Here is a 17,943-nt window from a genome sequence, read left to right on the forward strand (position 1 = left end):
CGACTTGATCAAACAAGCTGGACTTATTAGCAACAATTTATAGTAATACTAGCTAGGGGTTGGCCTGTTTATGTATTTGCTGTTGCAATATTACATTGCATAATGTATGTATGTTTATCTGAAGAGTATAAGGCTTATTTTCAGGGTTTGCATAATCAGCATATTTCAAGCAAATCTGATGCAGAAAAGTGACCAGGATAAAAAAGAATATCAAAGCTGAATGTTCTTACCATCTGTTCAGTTTATTTCATATACCATGTTGCTGGTCTTAATCCAAGTCCAAATAATCTTGTATCCATATTATAGCTGACATCAGCTGGCCTGTCTTTTGGCTGTTGGTAGAGAAGAGGGAAGTCTGAGGCAAGAGAACTGATCCTCTCACATTATCTAGAGCATCTGGAGGGGAAAGTTTGCACTGATCTTACCTTTCTCAGGAAAAGAACTTAATTTGAACTCAAATCAGTAGTCTGTCATGCCTGTGTAATTGTCAGGACTGTTTTTTATGCATTATTTCCTCTCTTGTTCAATGTTGACTTGGATGCAGGACTCAAAGGTATATTAAGTTTGCTGATGACACTAAATTAAGAGGAGCTGTTGACTCCCTTGAGGGCAAAGAGGCCCTGCCAGGAAATCTTGAAAAATTGGAGAGATGGGTGACCACCAGCCTTAAGTTTAGAACAAGGGTGAAGTTTAGAACAAGGGTGAGTGCTGGTTTCTGTAGTGTAGTGCTGGACCTGGGATGGGGCAGCCCTGTGTGTACATTGCAGACTGGGGAAAAGGGGTTGGACAGCATCCCCATGGAATGGGACCTGGGGATCCTGGTCAATGGCAAGTGGAATATGAGTTGGCAGGGCCTTGGTAGCCAAAGCCTGGTTGGCAGCAAAAGCCACCTTGTCCTGGGGTGCATCAAGCACTGCGTTTCCAGCTGGGCAAGGGAGGGGATGGTCCTGCTCCACTCTGGTGCAGCCTCACCTTGAATTTTTTGTGCAGTGCTGGGTGCCACAATATAAGAATAATATAAAGTTATTAAAGGGCGCTCAAAAGAGGGCTATGAGGATGGTAAATGGTGTCAAGGGGGAGTTGTATGAGAAGCAGTTGAAGTCACTTGGTTTTTCAGCTTGGACAGGGGAGATCCATTGCAGTCTTTAGCTTCCTCATGAGGGCCAGTGCCAGAGCAGGAGCTGATCTCTCCCTGGTAACCAACACTAGGACCCAGGGGAATGGTTGGAAGTTGTGTCAGGGGAGGTTTAGGTTGGATATTAGCACAAAGTTCTCTACACAGAGGGTCGTTGAACACTGGAAGAGGCTCGTCAGGGAAGTGGTCACAGCACTAAGCCTGACAGGTTGAGAGCTTGGACCATGTTCTCAGGTGTACGGTATCATTTTGGGGATGTGCAGAACTCAAAGTCAAACTTGATGATCACTGTTGGTCTCTACTAACTCAGGATATTCTATGACTTCGCCACCTAAATGATATTTGGCTACAATTAATTGGTTTTTCATTATGAAGTAGGGAACAAGAGAAAAATTATATGTAAGGAAAGAAATTGACTTCTCTCTTGACCAATCCATCAGGTATAGCCTACAACAGGAATTTTCAGTTGATTTAATGAATCAGTTTGTAGAAGTGGCAAAGAGAAATAGCTTAGAAGATTTCTATTAATCTCTTGATGAACAAGAACGTAGAAGTAGAATTTTTTAGGTTGTGTTTTTGATGTATGTGTGGTCTGACTTTCAATTTTATCTATCAGACTCAATCTTGTGGCTGTTGCTACACTCCCTTTCTGAAAAGAGGGCTGACAAGGCATTAGTCTCTCCTCTTACTCCTCTTTTTTGATTTTTGAACAAGGCATTGTTTCCTTCCCTAATATAATCATATCTTGTATGGGTAAAAAGAGAGAATGGTTGTTCTGGTTTCTTTCCTGGTGCCTGCCACACCTGAGGGATCTGCTGCTGCCAAGGAAATGGTGTGGCTTGGGTCTGACTTCTCCAGATCCTGGTATGTTCAGAGCAAACATGTTTTCTGAGGACTTCAACCAAAATATGGCAGTGATCATTTCAGTATGTGCAAATTAAATATAAACAGAAACCTTATAACTTTGCCTGAACAGGTGGCATTTCTGTGTAGGTTAGTATAAATCACTTTCCCAAATTTCATGTTTGTTCCTGTTCTCCAAGACTGACATTGATTGCTTGCATCTTTCTTTTTCTCCCATGAATTAAAAACATTGAAGCAAGAAGTTATCTCTGGAGAAAAATGTAATTTCAGAAAAGTTCTGTTCTGGTGAAGGCATGATTTTGTGTTGGGGAATAAGGTACAGAATATTTGTAGCTAAACGTATCTTTATTAACCATGTTCTCTGGTGCATATATGCTAGAAATGTGCTGAACAGAAACCCTGTCTTCTTGGGGCATGTGGCAGGCCTGGATGGACAGCTGTGTCAGAGGTTCATAGTACATCATACTGAATATGTACTGGGTTATTTTTAAATGAAAAACTCAGAGTCCTGAGCCTTATCCCGATGAAGAGGAGTTGGTGTATTACTCATTAATTTAGGAGACGGATCAGCTCCTGAATTTCTTCCTTTGTTGCATAAAACTGAAAGAGGAGAAATTCAATGCTGTAGGTATAAAACTAATTGCCACCACTATAATTTCTAGGCTGGAATTCAACTCTCTTTTTAAAAATGAACTCTAAAAATAACCCTTCTTTTTTGTTATTGTTAACCCTATTAATGGACTCTATCACCTAGTGGAAGGACTTTAATCCTGTCATCCACCTTTTCTCGTAATTTTCCTGAAATCTATCATTTGCAGCATGTGGCAATGGAGACTCTTAAATAGTCACATATATTTATCCTTAAGAAGCGCGTTTTGCTGGGGTTCATGCTTGAGTCCGTTTTTCTTATCTTCCTCAAATGGCCAAAGTTAACTGATTTGAAAGGGCCTCATTTTAAATTACATTCATTCAGTGAAAACAGAAATTAACACTTAGAGACATCTATATGCTAATGATTGTAGCTCAGGGAATACCCTTCTAACCTTTTCAAAAGGAGTTGGTAAAAAGCCATTTCACTTGAAAGCAACTTAGTAAAAATGGTAGATTAATTAAATACAATAAAATTTCCCTAAAATCTTTATCCCATTTATCACTTATCATTATTTTTCCTTTTCACACATGGTACCTTAGCTCCAAACGGAATGTTCCAGGATGCATTTATTAAAACTGTTTTTCTAGTGACATATATTAGATGCTGAAAAACAGAGGTTAATAATGTCGTGAGTTTTAGGGATGGCATGCAAACAGAGGTGAAAAAAGAGCCTCATCTATCAGGGTACATAAGATACTAAGTGTATGAATTTTAGTAAAAGGGTAAAAAATGCGTAGAGGAAAGATTTCTTATAGCCCTTCCAGATGCTAAGAAATAAACTGAATGCGAAGATCCCAAGCTTTCAGGTCTTTTAAGGGCTGTGTCCACATCCATTATTGAGTTTCCTGTAAATGCAGAATAGGATTATATTGCTGCTTATAGGCAAATTTATTATAAATGCAGTTTGTGTTTGTTCTTGACTCAGTTTGTAGGAGGTTAGAATTCCTGAAGAGGATAAATAGAGCATTGTACATATTAAGTGCCTTGTGCACACTGATATTCTGCCTCGTAATACCTGTGTTACTGCCTTATGTGCAACTTTTCTTAGATAAGGTCACTGCTGTAGAGGCCTTGCAGGTCCTTGAATCATGTTCCTATCTGGGAGAAAAGGAAGAGTTTGTGGAAACAGTCTTTGTTGTTCTTAAACTGACTAGTGTTCATGTTGTGCTTGTTCTTAGGAAAAATTTCTAAAGAAAGGGCCTAAAAAGCTAATGCCTGGTGCTTCTTTGAAGCTACCCATCTGATTAGTCTTGTAGATCCTGATATGAAGTCAAACTAGGGTCAAATAAAGTATTAAGCCCTGGAGTAAGATGTGTCTGCCCTAGGCTAGAAGTAATTTGCAACTCATACTTGGTTTAAATTTAATAGCAGTAAAAATCCTATTGAAACAAAATGCGGCAATTATCACTGTTGAAATTCCAGTGTGGGAGAGACTGGAGGAAGGTTATGGATCTGTACTTGGTTTACTGATGAAAAAGTGATGTGAAGATCTAAAAGGATCACAAGCTTTAGTAATAGTTAAGCAGGTGTTACAGAACAGCTTTCCTTCCACCGAAAAGAGAGGCCTAGAAACCTTCCCAGATGGCTAAGGAGTGCATCCACAAGCCTGAAGGAGGCAGCTGTAAAAGACTGCATCCAGCTCTCAAGAGAGAGTCGAATATGCTGGGCAACCAGACAAGAGAAGATAGGTGGAGATGGTCCTTGAGCAGAGAGGGACATTTGGGACTGGAGGGGATTGGAGGGTGAGATTTTTCTGCAGGAATTGATGGAGGAGGTAAAAGACTGGGTGTTAACTACCTCCTATACAGAAAAGTGAGTAGGAATCTTTTGACTAAGAATTGCTAATAGGTAATATATGATTAAAAAGTAGTAACTGTGCCTTGAACACATACCAGAAGATTATGTAGGGTGTGAGAGAATGTCTTGTGCAGACTTTATTAGCAGCTCAACTCTACCCTAGGTTTTTTAGTGTTATCAGAAAAGTAATGATCTATACTGCTGTGTTTTTCACCCCCTGGTCTGCAGAAAGACAGTAAAGCAGCTGTTGCTTAATGCCACAAAAAGCTAACATGACCTGGGATCAGAGCAGTTATGAACAACAGGATCTTTGTTTTTCACTGTTCTGAGTAGGAGCTGTTCTCTGCTCTCATGACTTCAACTTTCCCCTGGGTTTTAATCAAAATGATGTCTCTCTTAAAATTCCTTGAAAAGGGGAAAAACATCTCACTTAAGCTGGCAGGTTTTAGTGTGTGTGCAATAAGGTGCATATTTACAATGCTAAATTGTCTTGTAGTCTGTTGTTCCTCCACCTCACACCAAAAGCCAAAACAACTGTTAAAGTTGCCATTCTGCACCTAATCAATTTTGGAAGCAGCATTTAATTCAGTGGCTGCCAGGAAGAAATGTTTTTCTGCACTGTTTTGGCTCTGGATAAAACACAATAACTCAAACAATTTCCTTTGCTAATATGAGACTGTGTCCTTTTTTGGGCAGTTGGTACTGTGGGTTCTAGGCTGGTCTAGCTAAATAAAACCCCAAGGTGCCAGACTGGGTTTATTTCTTGGAGGTGTCAGATATGGATTTTTCTCAGCTTATGGTTTATGGAAGTAAATTCATATCTAAGTCCCTCTGGCACAGTAATAGGGATTTGCAGGAGTTTTACAAGCTAAAGCAGATTCTGCAAATTGAGCAGATACATATTTGAAGCCATGTAAGAATTTGACTGGGGGAGTTTCATAAATCCTGTTTGCTGAATGTTTCAGTAAGCCAGTTATTTAGTTTGCTGGGGTATGAAAATGTAGTTAGCTGAGAGAGTTATCTGTCATTTGAAGGTTGTATTCCCAGCAGAAAGATCAAAACTGTCTGAAGTTGATACTATTTATGTTAATGAAGATTTTTTAAATGGATAGCTATATTATAGTTATGAATTATCATGGTTACAACAACTGAAAGAAAAAGCCTATTAAAAACCTCCTGCATAAAGATAATAGTGTAAATTTTCAATAATTTAAAAGTTTATTATAAAAACAAACTAAGCCTCTTTTGCTGAAGTCCTATTTTCAGTTGGTGATACTCTGTTTTACTGTACTTGCACTAGTTGTAGTGTAGGCCTCTAGATCCAGAACACATATAGACTATATCATGATAGGGAGAAAAATGCTGTTGTGGCTTGCTATAGCTACCAGCTGGTGTTGTTTTTTAATGAAATGATGAATTTAACTGGAATGCTATTTTTCAGCTTTATTTGAATGGTGTCACTAGTGTAAGATTATATTGTCTGTGTCACTGACAGTGCCTAAAAGAAAGTCTTCATAGTACTCCAATATTCCCCTTTATCATTTTGGAGCAATATTCAAATTGGTACTTGTGTTGTGATGTGTGAATTTGGTACACTATGGTAGTTCAGCTCTTGAAAAAATGTACCAACGCCTTTAATCACCTGTTCTAGATGCAGTACTTAAGCACTTATGCATCCTTTTAAAAATCAAGCATTAATGATATGAAAAAATTTTTCATTGCCTGAATGAATATAGATATGAATGAAAAATTGATGGTTATGTTTAACGGCATATAATGATAGTGCAAAGGTCACTTGCACAACATTTCATCCACATTCAAAGAAACAAAAAAGATAACCCCACCACACCAAAAGCTCAATTTTTCTTGGATATTCTCGCCCTTCATTGAGATTGTAATTGGAGTTGAAAGTAATTTCCCTGCTTTCATATATTTTTTTCCTGTGAAATTTAATGTAAAATTTTCGATTGTAAATGCTTCTGCATTTTTAAAAAATGTTTCTTTACAAGATAAACACAGCTTTTTGTTGTCAGTAGTAGCAGACTTCTGATACTGCTTCTAAGCAAGTATAAGCATCTACTTTTTTTCCTCCTTGTCTTGGTTAAAGAAACATCCATGTCAAATTACACGTAATTTTAGCTGATTCACCTGAAAATAAAAGCAATTAGTTCTCTTTGCTTCATTGTATGTAAAACTATAAAATGCAAAAAGTTGCTTGCTATAAGCCAGTCATTTAGAATATTAGTAGAACAGAAATCAGCTGGGACAGGGTGCTGTGTGTTGGAACCAAAATGGAGCTGTTGTGGCTCCATTTTGCTGTGGCTCCATTAAATGCTGTTAACAAAAAGGAGAGTGAAAGGGATTTCCTTCATGCATAAGCAAAGCATGTACTTGACAAAATATAAGAGAAAGAAAATGTGAATTTAATGAACTTCTATGTTGCCTACTTAGTTCCTTTCTATTCTGTCTCTGCTGGTAAAAATTTGTCTTTGCATGATGTTTTAGGTATTCTGTTCCTATCATGAGCATAGCAAAGCCATGTAAGGACAAGGAGAAACTCTCTCAGGAGGAAAGAAGGACACAAGGCCAGCTTTGAAGGTTTGGGTCTCCCATGCTGTAGCCAGGCACAGAGCCAAACATCCAACTGATACCCTGTGCATCACATGTAGAGGTGACATTGGGTTTTGTAATCCAGCCACAACAACATTAGTTAATGGCATACTGAATTAGAGTGATCTGTAATTTTAATAAGTGTTTTATGGAAATAGATCCTGTCGTGAAGTTCAAGGGATTTAGTATTTTCCTACAGGAGATTGTGATGAGTTACACAAGAAAAGCAAAGCACAAGCATACCCAGGGTTTGGATTTTCACATGTGTTGTATATAGTCATGTGATTGTATAGGTATTTGCACTAACTTTGTGTGGCTGTGTATTGTGGTACTTGGGTCTTGAAGCTTTTTGGCCAAGCTGTAACTATTCCCTTTTGGAGTTTTCATTCTCTCTATCCTACTTCCCCTCCCCTATCTCTAAAACAAACCTGAGTTATAATATTTACATTTAGACATGTGGGGGGATGCTTTTTTCTGACACTGCTTATGGTAGAGCTTGTTAACTAGGAATCATCCATAAAGGAAAAGGCAGATTCTGGCAAATATAAATTGCCTTTTCTTCCCACCTCTTCTTTGACTCAGTTTTTAGGTTCTGCAAACCACACTGGGGTTACTATTTGTGTAAAGCTTCAGAGGTTTGTGCCCACCTGTCCCTTTCCTGTTTTCCTCCAATCCTACCCTACTAAGTACTTGTGGATGATGTGGCAATTACCAAATGTAGTCCATTCAGTACGATCTCTCCAACCCTAGATAAAGGAATAGTATGTGATTAGAGGAGATATAATCCATTGGATATTTACTAAATACTTCCTGCTAATCATAGTAGCCTCCTCAAATGAATCAACAAATCCAACTTTTCACATCCTTCATTTAAATTTAATCTCAGCTAAATCAAAGGTGAACAGATAGCATGTGCCAAAGTACTTATATCACTTAAGACCTTGCTGATATCTGCCAGTATTCTGTGTGTTCTGTGCCTCACATGATAAAGCTAAAAACTGAGCTATTCTGTGTTTTTGTTTCATGTTCCCAACCCCATCTAGGTCTTTAGCATTAGAAGAGATGTCTGACATGAATTTGCCTGTGACCAAATAAGATGAAATCTGGTCCTTGTCTTTGCACTGCTAAGGTATTGAATATCAGGTATGAAATTCAGGTATGGTGAAGTAAAATGCAGTCTGGGGTTGCTAACATCGTGAAGTATCACAGACCTATGCAAAGAACTTTCACATATTTTTTGAAATCTGAGGGAAAACTTGATTTTTATAATTTAAAGTACAGTTCTTCTGGTTCTATCCCTGTAATTAATCCTATTGACAGCTCATTTTATAATTCCCTGGTCCTAACCTGACAGTGCTCACTCAGAAATAATTTAACTTTGGAATTCTGTTATCTGCCAGTGACTCTCAAGATGTCAAGTGTTCAAAGGAGGGATGCATAAAAATGCAAAACGGTTCACACAGAAACATTTGAAATAGTGACCTCATTCCTTCTTTGCAATCTATTCTAGTTTTTTTCTGTGATTCTGTCATTTATAGTGAAAGTACTTTTTGCAGTTTGGAGGATGAAGAGAATCTTTTATCTTTATAAAGTGAAGGCAACTTTTAGAGCTATACATGTAATGGGCCATGTGATATCATAACCTCCCACTGTAAACTCCAGCTTGTCTATGTTTAAAAACAATCCAGAGGCTTTTTTGAACAGCTATACACATCTTGCGTCCTGTTAGACAGGAAATCCATCCTAATTTTTTCCTTCAATAAGAAGGGAATTTGAATTCTTTCTCATGATGATAATGTATATAGAAAAATGGATGCTTAACATGCACGCTTCTCCTGCCCTATGGATAAGCTATCTATTACTAGGTAAAAGCAGCTCTGTATTTTGTGTTTTAGTAATATATAGTTTAGCTAATAGAGAGCTGTGGATGCACTGAAGTTAGAAAGTTCAGTTTATTTGGTCCTACTCTGTGATTCTAACTAAGGTTTAATGTCCCTCTTGAATGGTTTTTGTAGCATTAGACAGGATGTGGTGTAATATAACTTTATGTACTAATGCAAAGTGCTTGTTTGCAAGCCATTCAGCATACAGAAGTGAACATATACACAGAAAAATAAGCATACTAATTTAAAAATATGCAGTGTATATTTTACAGCTAATAGACTTGCTGTAACTATATGGGGGAACACTTATACTACGTTGTACATCATGTAGTGGAGCATACTCTCCTGACAATGTGGAATTTCTCCCCCATGGCACGTCTTGGAAATATTGTTGAAGTTGTGACCTAAGGTGTTACTGTTGTTCTGAATCTGCCCTGCCCTTGTGCTGAGATGGTGCAACCTATGCCAACATATGCATACAGTAAACAACATTCCTGCACTTGGAGACGAGAGGAAAAGAGCCAGTCTTAAGTGAGAACTGAAGGGAAACTGAGCTGGAATAGCCAGGAGAACAGTTTGTAAATACTCTGGGGCTTGTGGAATGTGCTCCTGACAGTTCAGACATTTCGCACTGATTTACCATTAGTCATAACGATCACCTTGTGTGGTGGTAAAAACATCTGCTCAAATTACAGTAGGAAAATAATTGTTCTCCAACACCTTTGCTCTATATTTTGGAAATTTCTTTGTGTGTCTTAGTATAAGAAGTGTAAGTGGTAAATTTCTCATCTTGCTGGAGAAATAAGAAAATATAGCAATAGCTTTTTGCAAGTGATATCTCTGGCAAGGAGACTACTATTAAACATATGGGATGAAAATATTATTTTCAGTTGTTTAAAGCTCTGTTGCTGTGTTGCAGTCTTGAACTTTTGGTGGCCTTGTATCATTTTGCAAAGTGTGGGAACTGACAGCATAATGCAGACACTTCCAAAAAGATAATATGCTTTCTAACTTTAAAACCATCTAAAAAATAGAGGTTTTTTTTTGGTGGGGGGTAGAGTATAGCAGCAAAGCAGGGTTTGTTTTGTTTTGCTTATGTACTGCCTGTGGTATGAAAATTAGCTGCCCATGGCATTAAAATCAGGACCTAAAGTGTTATTAGTCTCAACAGAAAGGCCAAAGGATTACTTTTCTTGTGCAAACCCTCAGCCCTTTGGATTATACTTGAGGTGTTATCTTAACATTGGTTCTCCCTTTTTGTAATTTGGGAAGACTTTTCCTTCATTCAGCTGTAAGGCTTTCTTAAGGGGGGAACATGGTAGTCTTCCCACTTATCTCAGACATGTTTCTGTATTACTGCAGGTAATAAATCCAGCACTGAGTTCCAAAAGGTGAAAATAGCCCTAGTAGGAAAAAAAAAAATCATATGTATTTGTAACACAAACAATACACTTTTTTTTTCACTAAACTCAACAGAAATTCTTTGGAAAATGCTCTCTGTATTCTGCCTATGATAGTTTGGATGAAGAACTTTAATTAGTTTGTAAGGTTTTTTTATTATTTTCTCTGTTCGTTATTTTTTTTTCAGTCTGTGAATGTTCTCTATTTTCACCATCAAATAGCTTGCTGGCTATTTTTGTCAAACAAGAACCCTGAAACCATTGCACTGGAGTGCTGAGCCTATCTGCTCATTCTGTCAACAGGATGAAAGTGAATCTCAAGCTTTTTTAATTACAAGGATAACATGTTCGCTCATCTAATAATGAAGATGGTTAGCAATTTTAAATTTTAATAATCAATTACTGAAAGTAATTCTCCATTAAACCACAAGAGAGCCATTAAATCTCAAAAGATGGAACATGCTGTATGTAACAGTAGCAAAATTTCTATTTTTAAATATCATTAGGGAATATCTGATTTTCATTTCTCTGCTTTTCTTTTACCTTTTTCCTCATGCAGACCATCTCATTTTCAGCAGGAAGACAGCACATGATCTTATAAATAATAAAAGAAAATCCTTGCAAGACTTGAGCCGATGTCTGAAATATGTGCTAAAAATCTAATTTGTTTCAATCCAGCATATTTTGACTGAATAATAAGTAAAGTGACTAATTAACATCTTAATACACTGAGGGCTAGGTGGCATGGTGGACTTGGTACACTCTCTCCTCAGGAAACCTGTGTTCAGATCTCATTGGCATTGCAGGTGCTGAACAGAGTTTGGTGGTTTCTCTTTTACTGCTGGTAAAACTGCTACCTAAAACCATAAGGTTAAGTACCACTGGCAGCTTCAAATATGTTTCAAATATAAGTATGATACTACTGCATCCAGACCACTTGGTTTCCTTCTGTGAGGATGCCTATCCAGTGACAAGCAAGTTAGCAAACATAAATCAGTTGTTGCTTCCAGCAGAAATAAAATAACCCCAAAGTACTGGGGAGGGAAGCAATAGGTGTGGCTTGTCTAATCTGGGCAAAAATAATTATTTCTGGAGTTTTTAAAATTACAAGCTACAGATGTGGTTTGACATAATTTATTGATATTGGACAAGATTTAAAAACATATTATGCTTTAGTATGCATGGTAAAGCATGATAAATTTATACATTCATTTACTTGGTATGGGGAAGGGACCTGAAACAGTTTGAGGGAAAAACAATAATGCAACTTCAAACTTAGTCTCCTGATATAGTAGATAAACACTGATGTTCCAGAGTGCATACACCTTTTCAGAAGACAGTAGTGTGTATTAAGACTTAAAATGTTCCACTCGATTCTTTGAGCCTTATCACTGAATTATCCTGTCTCGAAGTGTCTGATGGCCAACACTGGAGCAATATGTGCAGTTGAGAGGCTCTTAATATCAGTTGGTGTTGGTTCCCTGTACTCAGCAGGGAGGGGTCTGTATCTCGATGGCCTGGCTTAAATCAGAATGTGATCACATCTGCAGAAAATTCATCAGTCTTTTCAAAGGAGCTTAGTTACCTTAGTTACCAGTTAGCAGACTGTCTTTTTGGAAGTAAGGTGGAAGAAGGTTTAAGTTTTGTTTGGTTTGGGGTTTTTTGGTGGTTTTGTTTTTCTTTGCTGGTTATTTTCTGTTTGTTTGTTTTGGTTGGTTTTTCTTTTTCCTTTTTCTTGTGTGTGTGTTTGGTTTTTTTAACCCATACTTGTGTGCCACCAAAACTTGGAAAAAAATGTGTTTTGCTTGTCATAAATCCTGCTGCTGCAGCTGTGATAAGTCTGGTTTAGTGATTGGGGAGGAGGGGATTGTTTTAACATAGAACTCTGCATCAGTCTTAGGGCTATTATCATTCTCTGAGATTCACCTTGCTCTTAACTTGTGTTTTTGTTGCTATAGAAAAAATAATTACAGAAAACTGTGGTGTTCTCCTATGTCTTCTTCCAGAACTTCAGGTTACAAATATAAATTTAATCTTGAGGTAAAATTTCCACATATCTGAATGCTAAGTAATGTAATAATGGTGTGATGTTCAGCTTTTTAGTTAGTTTTAACAAATTTGATTCCCCATCTCAAACTTTTCAATAAGACTGCATCTGTAGCAGCTTATTTCTTATCAGGCTCCTAGGGGAGGGACAAACAAGCTTTTGAACACAAAGCCAGTCTCAGTGTCTGAAATAGAAGCAAAACCCCTTCAAAATTAAATATAGGTGGAGAACAATTGCTCTGAGCTTAACTTGATTATGTTCATCAGTTAGGCAATTTGAAAGAAAAGGTGATTGGACCTGTGGAGGGAAGGGGAAGTATTAACAAGGAGAGGAGTGACAAGGTCACTAACCTTCATGCCACAGAGAGAGACTGATAATTAGCATTTGTGAAACATGAAGGCAATGTTTGGGGGTAGAGGGTTAGTGAATAAACTGCAATATTCCCAAAATGCTCTTGTCACCATAGAGAAATGAATGCTAGTTCTGGTCTTGTCTCTTACTTCTTTCTTCAGCTCTTTCTCAGTTCAGGGCTGAGAAGTTACACATGGAATGGTTCTTTTGTGGAAAAAATACTCAGCAGTAATTAGCAATATTTCTATTTCTTTTATCAGTTCTTTGTTCACAGTGGTGGTTAGGAATTAGCCGAACCTGTGGATAGCTTTGTTGGGGTATAAATAATTTTATCAAATAATTTCAGGTGTAGTTACAGCAATAAATGGGCATCTTCTGTCTTGACTGCTCTGTGATTGCTGGCTTCCATTAGGTAAAGGATGACTTGTGGGATATTTCATTCCAGTAATGGGTTTTACTTTACAAGTGAGTGAATTTCTTGATGTGTGATCTTCTCCTAGTCTAAGTTGTAACATCTTCCTGAAATTTTAAGGAAGTCTGGTAGATGACAATTGAGGATATAGATGCACTGGGCACCCCTTAAATGTTGTGTATGTACATCGTACTTTTTGGAGAAGCCATGTGTCTTCTGGAAAAGTTAGGAAAGTCCCAAGGGTCTGTGAGAAAGGAATATCTGCAAAGTGCCCTTAGTTTTCTTAAGGTGTTCTGAAAGCAAGGCAGTGTCTGAGAGCCTCTTTGCCCACATTTTTGATGTGTTTGAAGGCCTGGGGCTTTTGTGGAGTAGGTCTACAGGGTCTTGTAGGGTCTTGGGAGCTTGGGTAGATTCTTTTTAGTGGCATTGTTTTAGAAACCATTAGAGGGATTAGATTCTCCTCCCCTTCCAAATTAATCAAATCAAGATTTGATAGCTCTCAATTTATAAGTTTTGAAGAACAGAAGTCCTTCTTCAGGTGTTTTGACTGGATTCTGGCTTCTCATCTTTGTTAAAAATTCAAGTCTAAGCAGTTGATTCAAGTGAAATTTCCAAGAAGGGTCATATCTTCTACTTAAAGCTGTGGAATATCATGAGTACAGAAGCGCCACTGTCAGTGCACACAGTTGTATAGGTATATTTGGACACAATGGATTTCAGTCCTTTTTCTTGGCTAGAACAAGAATCCCCTTTCCAGGTCCTGGGGCAGGTGCCTGTTGCTCAGCAGGGTGCAGTGGTTTATCATTTAGAGGTTGACTGGACATTGCAACAGTGTATTGTACTCAGTGAATGCGATTTAAGGAATAAAGCAACTAAAAAATCCCACAGCTTTTCTCTGCTGTTTTTCCAAGGGAAGGGCTTTGAATATAAAAATAAATTTTTATCATTACCATCCACTGCCTTCCTCTTTGGCCTTCATAGTATATGCTCAAGTGTGCATACTATTGTTGCATCATGTTCTGTATTTTTCTCTACATCCTTGTTTCTTCTCCCACCCCAAAATCCTGGATATACTAAGTTACTGCTGGTTTTTTTTTTTTTTTTTTTATTCAAAGGTCTAATCTGCAGTGAAGACATGTAGAATTTCTGTAGCATAAATTTAAAACATCTAAAATTGTTATTTCTTTTAGTGACTCAATGAAAAGTGCCTATTGAGTTTGAGTCCAGGGATCAGATTGTGAGATTTTCTTCTGTCTCCCTGAATATTTAAATTAAACTATAAGAATTACCCCTTTGTCAGTGTGAGATTTTCTTTTTTTTCATGTATACTTGCATAACAATCTTCAGGTCTTTGAGACAAGTTGTGAATTCAAGGTCTTTGACCATCTGTGGTCACCAAAGTCTTCATGGAGCTCTTTGCAAGAGGAAAAAAGTTAAGGCCAATGCCCTGGCCAGATGGCTTCAGTAGCTACGCTTTATCTTTCTGAAAGTATCTTTGCTGTTTACAAATGCAAAATCTGTGCTTTATATTCTTTCCAAAATTACTGCTTGGTGGTGATGAGTACTATAATAACATTCAGCATGGACCAGAGAGAGTTAGGCAGAGACTCAGGCAGAAACCTTTTACTTCTCTCTATAGAGCTGTCCACCTTGTGCCAAACATGTGCACAGGCACAAATAGCTGAAAGGAGTTCTGTGTAATTCATAGTTCAATTTTGAATATCAGCATTTATTGTTTCATGATGAAAACATTGCATATCTTTGCGGATTTTTGCTGTTTGTCTCATGTTTAAGAAGAGTTCAAAATACTTTAAAAAAATGTTTGCTACTATCTTCTGTAAATTTTTTTCTTCTTTATTGCCATAAAAGGAAGAAAAAATGTTCAGGAAATATATAATGCTACTCAGTCTGTTTCCTTTGGTCCTTTTTCATGTGAACTACCATCAAAATAGAATAATGGAGAAGCAAATGCCATTCTTGTGTGATTCTTCTATTCAATAATGTTAAAATAAAAATTGCTCAATGTTCATTTGCTCACACGTTGCACTGCCTTCTACCAGCCTGTTGCTGTTTAGTACACATGTATTTGGATAAAACATTTCCTGGAGGCTTACATTTGTTGGTAGGCAAAGGATGGGAATATATGGAAGGCGATTAAATGACTTAATTCAGCACATCTTTGCATTAGAATAAGGCAGGCCTAAGTAAACAGCAGGTTATATTAATTTAAAGTTAAATTTGTATATTGAATATCTTTTGAGCTGTGTAGCTATGGTTAAGCACTTGCACAAGAATGTAGCTGTGTAGTGCTCATGAGCAGAGTTGGGCAGAAGTTCGTGTGCTGGGATGTGCCAAGGGAGTACAGCTCATCTGAAGAACTTGATAAATGTTTTAGAACTTCTCTAACCCAGCTGGTCTAGTTTGTTTTCCCGTTTTGCTAATGAATTCCCTGTATGCTGTAGCCTTATAAATAAAACCAACTTCACTATAAGCTGAAACTAGCTTTCTCTTTAAAACCCCATACTACAATAAAAATTGAATGTCATACACTGGGAGTAATACAAAAGTTTGTACGCCATGTGTATAATCAGTGGAGACTACTGAAAATGTGTTTCACTGTATTAAAATTGACTGTTATCTAAAACCAAAAAGAATAAGAAAATTGTCATATGCTACAATGCTGGTATAATGATTACTACACATACATAATATAGAAGACTCATGATATTTTTCAGTCTGATTGTGGTAAGACATAACGTTTTACTGCCAGATTGCAGTTTTGTTAAGTAAAACTTGCAAATCACACCACCACAAACTTTGGAAATGCAGCTTTAGCATTGTTCTGTGTTCAATAATTAAATACAAAATGCAAGGAGTTGCCTTCTTGACTTTCAAATCATACTTTTGCCACATCCAAAATGAAACACAACTGCAGGGTACTAATAAAAGTAGGCATGACTAGGCAAGGTAATTTCCTCCAGCATTAATCTTGAAATCTTTAAGAGTCATCAGAGTTTTATTTCACTGGTTCTGGTTTAAATGGCTGAGTTTAACAGCACATTAAAACTTGCACTGGGGGATCAATTTCAAACAAATGCTCCCTTTGCAGTTGTGCCTGTATAGAGAAAAAACAGTCTGTTGATCAGAAATTCAGTGTGTTTTAAACAGCTTTCAAAGTGACTCTCCTGTAAGTTTGAAGTGGGTTGGGCACTTCATGTCCACTCATTTGTTAAGGAGCTGTTTAATTTTAACAGTAAGTACTCAGGACAATGTTTGCTTCTGCTCTGACACTGCCTGAGCACAGAGGGGATGAGTAGCTCTCAGGAAGCAGGTTGTAAGTAACCACACCCAAAATCCTGCTGTGAAGTAGACCACTCATAAGCAATTTTCTTTTCTTCTGAGTGACAGTGGCTAGCTCAGATTCCTAAGGAATCAAATGCACTTCTGATTTGCAAATTTACTGTTTGTCTCTTACGGGCTCCCTTTTGCTGGAGGGTGGTGGGATATAAAGGACCCTAATTTAATTTCCTGAGTTAAGGAAAACTCTGAATGGGCCCTTCTCCATGTTTAGTTTTTGTCTTAGAGAGGAGATGGCCTCATTTATGCTACAGCTGAAAATAGAATAAGGCAAGGAGATATTGTGTCACGCAGCTCTTGTTCATTTCTGTAATCCTAGTATGGATAACTGCATATCCTAGTCAGTGGAAAGGAGAGCAAGACCATTCTGTTGTAGGATTGTAGATGTCATCTTATGCCTTCACATTTGGAGATTACCAAGGCAATGAAATCAATAGATAAGAATTAATTATTATGACAGCAGCTACACTTCTATATGAAATAGTTCTAGTGAAATATTTGCAACTATATATGTGGGGTAAATATAATCACAGTCTAAACTTATTTCTGAATTGTGTTATCTGATGACTGGAAGCAATATTTGAACCAAGGGGTCAAGCATAATTAAATTTGACTTCTGCTGCTTGGTAGTATGTATATAATTTCAAGTTTATGTCTAATTTTAAGTGAATTTTAGCTAACATCACTGCAGAAGCACTCGAGTATTTTTGGGGGGAAATTAAAACAGCTCTTGCTAAGACTTGCATATCCTTTCAGTATTGATTAAGCAAATTTGGTGACTTGTGGTGCTTATGTGGCAGGTACCACTGTGACAACAATATAAATATCTTTATTAGAGCTATTTCTCATAAAAAAATAATGGGAGAAAATGTATACAGCTCCTTTCCCTGGGAGAAACTTGCAGCCTGGTCTGGGATGCTTTTTTCAAACTTTCTGATTTGTATTTCATGGATTAGTCTCTCTGCTCCAAGGTTTCCAAGTGTTGTATCTTTTATCAATCACAAGCATCCGTGCTCACCTCATGCATTCAGGTGACTCCAGGCAAAGTCCATTTATTTTTACTATTTTCCCATAGGTTAGTAAAGGGTCAATTTTGTGAGCAGCAAGCAGGTGGCTTTATATTTATCGTCTAGATTTTTCACTACATTAGACATACTTGTCTTTTTCTTTCTAACTTGGAAGTAGCAGGATTATTAGAAAGAAGAAGAGAAATTTCCTCAAGGTATACTAACTACTATTTATGGGTATTGCCTTCTATCAGAAATATTTATGCACCATCTGCACCAGTTACCTTAGCAATAATACTACCCTAGTTAGCCAAAATGTGGCACTGTTAATACCAGCTTCCTCCTTTGTTCTGACAGCAGCAAGCATTGCCTCTGCTAGCCTCTGGCATCCTTAGCAATGGAGCTGTTAATTTTTCAGTCACTACAAT

Source organism: Molothrus aeneus, chromosome 7 (assembly GCF_037042795.1).
Source record: "Molothrus aeneus isolate 106 chromosome 7, BPBGC_Maene_1.0, whole genome shotgun sequence".
Classification (NCBI taxonomy): domain Eukaryota; kingdom Metazoa; phylum Chordata; class Aves; order Passeriformes; family Icteridae; genus Molothrus; species Molothrus aeneus.